The 7,128-nt window shown below is 57.7% G+C and overlaps 1 protein-coding gene across 1 annotated transcript in view; it reads left to right on the top strand.

Annotated features, from left to right (window-relative positions):
• The first annotated feature begins 6,248 nt into the window (after positions 1–6,248).
• Positions 6,249–7,128, top strand: part of TCF3 (transcription factor 3) — an 84,244-nt gene continuing 83,364 nt past the window's right edge. Inside the window, exon 1 of the mRNA XM_086862420.1 lies at positions 6,249–6,475. The gene's annotated coding sequence lies outside the window, so the exon portion shown is untranslated. The remainder of the gene's footprint in view (positions 6,476–7,128) is intronic.

Below are 7,128 nucleotides of genomic sequence, written 5' to 3'. Positions count from 1 at the left end.
CAGCTCTGGGGAGACACACACACACAGCTCTGGGGACACACACACAGCTCTGGGGACACAGACACAGCCCTGGGGACACAGACACAGCCCTGGGGACACACACACACAGCCTGGGGACACACACACACAGACCTGGGGACACACACACACAGCCTGGGGACACACACACACAGACCTGGGGACACACACACAGAGCTCTGGGGACACACACACACAGCTCTGGGGACACACACACAGCTCTGGGGACACACACACACAGCCCTGGGGACACACACACAGCCTGGGGACACACACACACAGCCCTGGGGACACACACACAGCTCTGGGGACACACACACAGAGCTCTGGGGACACACACACAGCCCTGGGGACACACACACAGCTCTGGGGACACACACAGCTCTGGGGACACACACAGCCCTGGGGACACACACACACAGCCCTGGGGACACACACACACAACTCTGGGGACACACACACGCAGCCCTGGGGACACACACACACAGCCTGGGGACACACACAGCCCTGGGGACACACACACACAGCCCTGGGCATACACACACACAGACCTGGGGACACACACACAGACCTGGGGACACACACACAGCCCTGGGGACACACACACACAGCCTGGGGACACACACACAGCTCTGGGGACACACACACAGCTCTGGGGACACACACACACAGCCTGGGGACACACACACACAGCCCTGGGGACACAGACACAGCCTGGGGACACACACACACAGCCTGGGGACACACACACAGCCCTGGGGACACACACACACAGCCTGGGGACACACACACACAGCCTGGGGACACACACACAGCCCTGGGGACACACACACACAGCTCTGGGGACACACACACACAGACCTGGGGACACACACACAGCCATGTGTATCTGTCAGTCACACTCGGCCAGGAGTGAAGCCCAATGGAGGGGGGTGTCCTGCCCCGAATAGCAATGACAGGGACCCCCAGAGTGGTGACAGGGACCCCAGAGTGGTGACAGGGACCCCCAGTGTGATGACAGGGACCCCCAGAGTGGTGACAGGGCCCCCCGAGTGGTGACAGGGACCCCAGAGTGGTGACAGGGACCCCCAGAGTGGTGACAGGGACCCCTAGGGTGGTGTCAGCGGGGGAGCAGAGCCACTGGTGTCCCTGCTCCATGCTGTGTCCAAAGGAAGAGGGTGATGATGCCTCCTGGCAGGGGGGACAATGAGGATGACAATGCACTCGGCATCACTTCTGTCCCCACGGCTGGAAGAAAAGGAGTGAAATAGGCTGGAGAAAGGGATCCAACGCTGTCACCAATGTCCCTCAGATGCCCTGTGGGGCAGCCCCAGCAGGCTGGGATGACCTGGGATCTGTCATGTGTCTCCCGAGTGTCCCACGGGGGACAGTGACTGTCACAGCTCAGCTGGCAGGGTCGGAACGGTGGCGAGGGCTGCTGGTGACACATGGCAGCCGAAGGGAGGATGGCTGGCAAAGCCAAGGATGCTCCTGGGCTGCTGCTGTGACACGTGCTCACCCCATGGGTGCAGGAAGTGTCCCCATGGGTGCAGGAGGCAGAGGGTGTCCCAGCTCGGTGGGGGTGGCCGGGAAGGGGGGACACCCTCGGAGGGGAGTGAGACAGTGTGGCCAAAGCAGCCAAGCCAAGCCCAAAAGTCGCCCCCGCTGGGCGCCCATCCCGGGGGCTGCTCCCCCCCGCAGGATGGGAGGGAGCTGGGGACAAAGTCTCTGTAATGTGAGAGATGGGCGGGATTTAAACAGAGGAGAGGAAAAAAAAAAAAAAGAAAAAAGAAAAAAAAAGTTTTGAGGCCTTTCTTCTCTCTCGCTGTTGTTGTTGTTATCCATAAATAATAATTAAACCACCATTTCCAGCCCAGGCCACTTGTTTTAAATTTCCTGGCTAAAGTGATGTAACAGCTGTGCGTGATGCAACGCCATGTGGAACACATCATCCAGGAAACCAAAAACAAAATCGCCTTTCTGGCCAAGTGCTCGGCACAGCTCCTGCCCCCAGCCCCCGGCGCGGGGGTCCCGCAGCCCCCGGGATGGGCTGGACACGCTGATGTCCCCGTGGGACCCGGCTCTGGGGACAGGGGGCACCAAGGGGGGGACACAAGGCGGGGGCAGCTGCTGCTCCGAGCCTGCTGAGCTCCAGGTCAGTTTTAATTAAAAACTTTACAGATCAAGAACTGGCGTTTTGCTGGGGACAAACAAACCTGCACAAGCCTGACACGTACCCCGAAGCAGAGGGGAGGGTCTGTCCTGGCAGTTTACCCCATTTCCTCCCACTCCTCCCCCCAGTTTTGTCCTGCCCTGGGACCTCTCGGCAATGGCCAGGGGAGGCAAAAGCTGCTGGTGGCTTCAGTGCCACCCCCGTGTCCCCCCACCACTGCTGGAGAGATGTGGGGGCTCCCTGGATCAACCCCCTCCACCTGGCAAGGTTTAACTCTCCTTTGGCTTCCCACGGCTACAGGGAAGAATAAACTCTGCGGGATGTCCCTGCCCATCCCTCTGCCCCATCCACCTGTGCCCGGTGCCAAGGACCTGCCTCTGGAATGGGGCTGGCCAGAAAGAAAAGAGAAAGGGAAGAAAAAGAAGAGAAAGGGAAAGGGAAAAGGGGAGGGGGAAAAAAATCCCCGCAAACAAAAAGAAAATAAAAAACCAACCCAAGGTTGCAGTGGGAAATCAGAAGTCAGAGCTGAGGCATTTCGGCAGCCGGGGCTGGAATGTCTGACTCACACTGTGACTAAATGCAAATATGAACCAAACCTGCTCCTTAAAGTCCTCGGGACCCAGCGAGGAGCCCCGGGCTCTCTCCAGCCCCTTGCCAGTGGCCCAGCCCAGCCGGACACCGGCCATGCTCAGCGGCTCCAGGATGGGCATCTGCAGTGAGCAATGCTGGGCTTTGTTTTAGCTCCCTGAGGGAGGATGAGGACGCCTGGGGGCAGATGGGGCTGCCAGGGCTCTGGGTGGGACATGTCACCTGCTTGTGGCCCTCACCCCTCCTTGGGCTGTCCTGGTGTTTAGGGCAGGGGGGCTCAGTGCAGCCACCAGCCTCGCTGGGTGGTCCTGGCCCATCCATCTCCTCTGGACCAGGCAGCAGGTCCCTGGCTGTGGGTGGCTGTCACAGTGTCCCCAGTCACTCACAGAAGGAAAACCTGGGTCTGGGTCCCTGGAGGGGCAGTGCCATGCCCAGGGAATCACAGGGTGGAAACCCAGCCCAGCTCAAAGGAAATTCCAGGGAAATGGGGCTCCAAACCCTGGCCAGCCTGGTCTAGAACACTCCCAGGGATCCAGGGGCAGCCACAGCTTCTCTGTGCAGCAGAGCTGAGGATGACATTGTGGAGGATGACCTGCCTGTGGGGGAAGCTCTCCACGCCCTTTGGAGTCTCCACTACACTTTTCTCCCCTGGCATCACCAGCTCTGAGCGTTGCAAGAGTCGCTGTGAAACTGCTTCATTTCAGGCACAACTCCCAGCACCTGGACACAGCTTCAGCATTATTTTCTTATTTACCTGCTGTGTGTTATCAGAACAACCAATTGTGAAGAGGGTGAAAACTGTTACCCCCATCCCAAAGGTCCAGGGGATGGAAACAATGAGAACTCAAGATGTTCTTGGGGTTCTTGGGAGAATCTTGATGGTTCTTGGGGCTTCCCTGTGTAGGGCCAGGAGCTGGATGATCCTTGTGGGTCCCTTCCCACTCAGAAGGTCCCAGGATTCTGTGGTTTTGCGTTGCCCATGTTGTGTTTTATGCCCCTACCCCACCTCATGAGGTGCCCAGGAGATGTTGAGGCTGCCCCTGAACCTGAGGCTCCAGCACTTCTTCAGATGGGGAATGTCACTGGAGTCCTGCTGGTGCCACCTCTGGGTGGACGTGTCTGCACAGCATCCCCACGGTGCCCCTTTGTGCATCCCCCTCATCCCCTCTGCTTCCTCCTGCCCTACCAAAATAGCCTGAAATGGGAAACTGAGGGGGTCATGCTGTGAACTGGAAGGGGGAACTTCTCAGCTTCAAGAAAAAACCCCACAATGTCAGAGTTTTAAACTTTCCTGGTTCCCCACGAGCAGGCCTGGGGACACGTTTTTTGCCATGATGCTGCCACCCACAAGAAAGGAGGCATTATTAATTATAGGTTAATTAATAACAGGCTGTGGAGCTGGGTGAGGATAAACCTAAGGAGGTTCAACAAGGGCAAGTGTAGGGTCCTGCACCCAGGCAAGAACAACCCCAAGTGCCAGCACAGGCTGGGGGTGACCCACTGGAGAGCAGCTCTGCAGAGAAGGACCTGGGGGTCCCGGTGGATGACAAACTGTCCCCGAGGCAGCAGAGTGTCCTGGGGCCAGGGGGACAATGGGACCCTGGGGGCCTCGGGAGTAGCGTGGCCAGCAGGGCAGGGAGTGACCCTGCCCCTCTACTCGGCCCTAGTGAGGCACACCCAGGGTGTGTGTCCAGTTCTGGGACAGGAAGGACAAGGAGCTACTGGACAGGGTCTCGCAGATGATTTGGGGTCTGGAGCATCTCTGTGATGAGGAGAGACCGTGGGAGCTGGGCTTGGGTAGTCCAGAGAAGACTGAGAAGGGATCTCACCAATCCATACAAGTATCCCCAAGGGGTGTCAGAGGATGGTGCCAGACTCTGCTCTGGTGCCCAGGACAAGGAGCAGGTGGCCATAAACTAAACCACCAGAAATCCCACCTCAACACGATGAAGAACTTCTTTCTATGAGGGTGGCAGAGCCTTGGAACAGGCTGTACAAAGAGGCTGTGAAATCTCTGTCCAAGAGTGGGGGACTCCAAAACCCACCTGGATGTGTTCCTGTGTCACCTGTTCTGTGTGACCCTGCCTTGGCAGGGAGTTTAACTGGATGATCTTCAGAGGTCTTCCCCAACCCCAACAATTCTGTGAAACACAAATTCTATTTTCAAAATAGACCGAGTGACCAAAACAGCTCAGAGCAGGAAAATCTCCTCACTGCCTTCATCCCGCACTGTCCTGACCATGGATGTCTGTGGAAAACCAGCGAGGCTCATGCCAGCTCCTGCCCATGCCATGATCCCTTGGCTTTCCTGAGTCACCAGCAGCAGCAGAGCAAAGCTCGAAGGTTTAATTACAATTGTTGGCAGAGAAATTATGGCCACACATGCAAAATTAGAATATAATTGTGTTAGGGAAATGTTTCATCTTCTCCCTGTCATCCCCAGGAGCAGAAGGCAGAGGGGGAGCAGCAGGAGAGAGATGACATTGGCAGGAGGCCTCACAGAGCAGGGAGTGACTGAGCTCAGGGTGTTGGGGGATGACACCAGTTCCAAGGGCCATCGGGCACAGTGAAAATGCAGCAGAAGGTGGTGAATGGCTCCTTTTTACAGAGCATCAGCAAGGGAATGCTTGCCTTCCTTCACCCAGAGCTGGAGAGGGACTGGGGACAAGGCCTGCAGGGACAGGACACAGGGAATGGCTCCCAGTGCCAGAGGGCAGGGCTGGATGGGATATTGGGAAGGAATTGTTGGCTGGGAGGGTGGGCAGGCCCTGGCACAGGGTGCCCAGAGCAGCTGGGGCTGCCCCTGGATCCCTGGCAGTGCCCAAGGCCAGGCTGGACGGGGCTTGGAGCAGCCTGGGATGGTGGAAAATGTCCCACCCTGGGGCATGAGGATGGAACAAGATGAAGGTCCCTCCCCACCCAAACTGTTCCACAATTTTATGATTCCATGTGCCTTGGACCAGCACCTCACTGCCAGCCCACATCCCCATCCTTGCTGAATTGGGGCAGGGGCCATCCTCACCCCTGGGATGATCCATCCCTGATGACAGGAGATGACTTTGGTCAGTGACCCCATGTAAATGTGAGCAATTCTTTCCACTTAAAAAAAAAGAGAAAATAAAAGCCAAATGGCTCAAAGCTGCAGGTGACAGCTGGCCCCAGATTTGGAAGCAGAAGGGTCAGGCACAGGGAAAGCCAAATCAGCTCTGCTGACCGATGAGCTTGTAGCTGCTTGGGCAGAGCAGGAGCAGTAGCTTTTGCCAGGGAGAGCAGCCCAGCTCCTCCAAGATCCCTGTGTTGGGATCCAGGGTGGATGCAGGGAGATAAGGTAAACCCCATCCCACACCTGCTGCAACCATGTGTTTATGCCTCTGCTCCTGCACCTTCTGAACCAGGTGTAACTGGGAAAAGCACCGTCTCCCCACCCCCAGGCCCAATCCCAGCTCCTCTATAAACCAGCTGGAAAAGAGGTAGGGGAAGCAGCTCCCAGGACCCCAGGGAAAAACACAAATTCCCTCACCCTAGCCAGGCAGACACACATTCTATGAGCCATTGGCACCTTTGACCCCAAGCACCTGCAAGCTGTTTCATGTGCCAGCACTGGCTGCAACGGCAAAGTGGGCAGGGAAACAGGTGGAGTTCTACAGCTGACATGGACAGTGAGATCCTGGGCACTTGGTGACACAGAGCTCCATGGTGAGGTCACACGCTGGAGAGAAGGGATGAGGAACCAGAGGGACTTAGATAGGCTAGAGAGACAGGATTGTGCCAAAATCATGAAGTTCATCAAGTTCAAGTGCAAGGTTCTGCACATGGGTCAGGGCAACCCCAAGCAAAGGCACAGGCTGGATAAAGAACAGATCAGAAGCAGCCCTGGGGAGAAGGACTTGGGCTGTTGGTGGGTGGGAGGCTCAACCTGCCCCGGCCACGGGCACTGACCCCAGGAACCCCCCTGTGCTGGGCTGAGCCCCCAGCGTGGGCAGCAGGGGAGGGGGGATTCTGCCCCTGTGCCCCTGTGCTCAGGTGAGACCCCACCTGCAGAGCTGCCCCAGCCCTGGGGAACAACATCAGGAGGACGTGGAGCTGCTGGAGCCAGTCCAGAGGAGGCCACGGAGCTGCTCCAAGGGCTGGAGTTCCTCTGCTCTGGAGCCAGGCTGGGAGAGCTGGGGGTGCTCACCTGGAGAAGAGAAGGCTCCAGGGAGAGCTCAGAGCCCCTTGCAGGGCCTAAAGGGGCTCCAGGAGAGCTGGAGAGGGACTGGGGACAAGGCCTGCAGGGACAGGACACAGGGAATGGCTTCCAGTGCCAGAGGGCAGGGCTGGATGGGATATTGGGAAGGAATTGTTGGCTG

This window comes from Cyanistes caeruleus, chromosome 25 (assembly GCF_971803275.1).
Source record: "Cyanistes caeruleus chromosome 25, bCyaCae1.hap1.1, whole genome shotgun sequence".
NCBI lineage: Eukaryota > Metazoa > Chordata > Aves > Passeriformes > Paridae > Cyanistes > Cyanistes caeruleus.
The sequence above is the reverse complement of the archived record's forward strand: the minus strand, read 5'-3'. Positions and strand labels throughout refer to the sequence as shown.